Here is a 1288-nt window from a genome sequence, read left to right as displayed (position 1 = left end):
AAAATGGTATATCACTCTAGTTTTAGTTAGCATTTTTATGATTTTTCAGTTTAGATCAGTTCAGTCACTCAGTCATGTGACTCAGTCATGTGAAATTTTGACTTCAGCTTGTGCTTCATCCAGCCCAGCATTTCACATGATGTACTCTGCATAGAAGTTAAATAGGCAGGGTGACAATACACAGCCTTGACATACTCCTTTTCCTATTTGGAACCAGTCTGTTGTTCCATGTCCAGTTCTAACTGTTGCTTCCTGACATGCATACAGGTTTCTCAAGGGGCGTGTCAGGTGGTCTGGTATGCCCATCTCATTCAGAATTTTCCACAGTTTATTGTGATCCACACAGTCAAAGGCTTTGGCATAGTCAATAAAGCAGAAACAGATGTTTTTCTGGAACTCTCTTGCTTTTTCTATGATCCAGCTTAAACTTGCTCCCCTTTTAAATCCATGATTTTCATTTGTCTGTTTATTTATGCCTTTTTCATTATCCTAAATTAAGAAATGATTTGATAGTTCAAGGAGAAATCACCTTACTTTGTCCCTGTTCAACATTCCTTTCTCTGTTCTCTGTGTTGACCACTTAAATTTCAGATGACTTTCATCAAATTTCATGAAAATATCTTTCGTGATTTTGATCAGCCCTGAACAGACAGTTGATAGTGCAGAATTAGGAACACCCTTACCATTGGTTTTACTAATTCATGATCATGGTATACATTTTCACTTATTTCAGGTTTTTAAAATGTTTTCCTCTAAAACTTAATCCTTTTCTGGATTATAGTCTCATTTACCTAAAAGATTTGTTTTTATGTATTTTATATGTTACATTAGAATTTTTAAATCATCTCTCTTTAAAAAATATTTTAACTGATGGACATCTAGGTTGCTTCCATGTCCTGGCTATTAGATGAAACGGATAAGAAAGCAGTGGTACATATACACAATGGAGTATTACTCAGCCATTAAAAAGAAACATTTGCATCAGTTCTCATGAGGTGGATGAAACTGGAGCCTATTATACAGAGTGAAGTAAGCCAGAAGGAAAAACACCAATACAGTATAGTAACGCATATATATGGAATTTAGAAAGATGGTAACAATAACCCCGTGTACGAGACAGCAAAAGAGACACTGATGTATACAACAGTCTTATGGACTCTTTGGGAGAGGGAGAGGGTGGGAAGATTTGGGAGAATGGATTTGAAACATGTAAAATATCATGTATGAAACGAGATGCCAGTCCAGGTTCAATGCACGATACTGGATGCTTGGGGCTAGTGCACTGGGA

The sequence above is a fragment of the Bison bison genome, unplaced genomic scaffold (genome assembly GCF_000754665.1).
Source record: "Bison bison bison isolate TAMUID 2011002044 unplaced genomic scaffold, Bison_UMD1.0 scf7180017864352, whole genome shotgun sequence".
In the NCBI taxonomy this organism is placed as follows: Eukaryota; Metazoa; Chordata; class Mammalia; order Artiodactyla; family Bovidae; genus Bison; species Bison bison.
The sequence above is the reverse complement of the archived record's forward strand: the minus strand, read 5'-3'. Positions refer to the sequence as shown.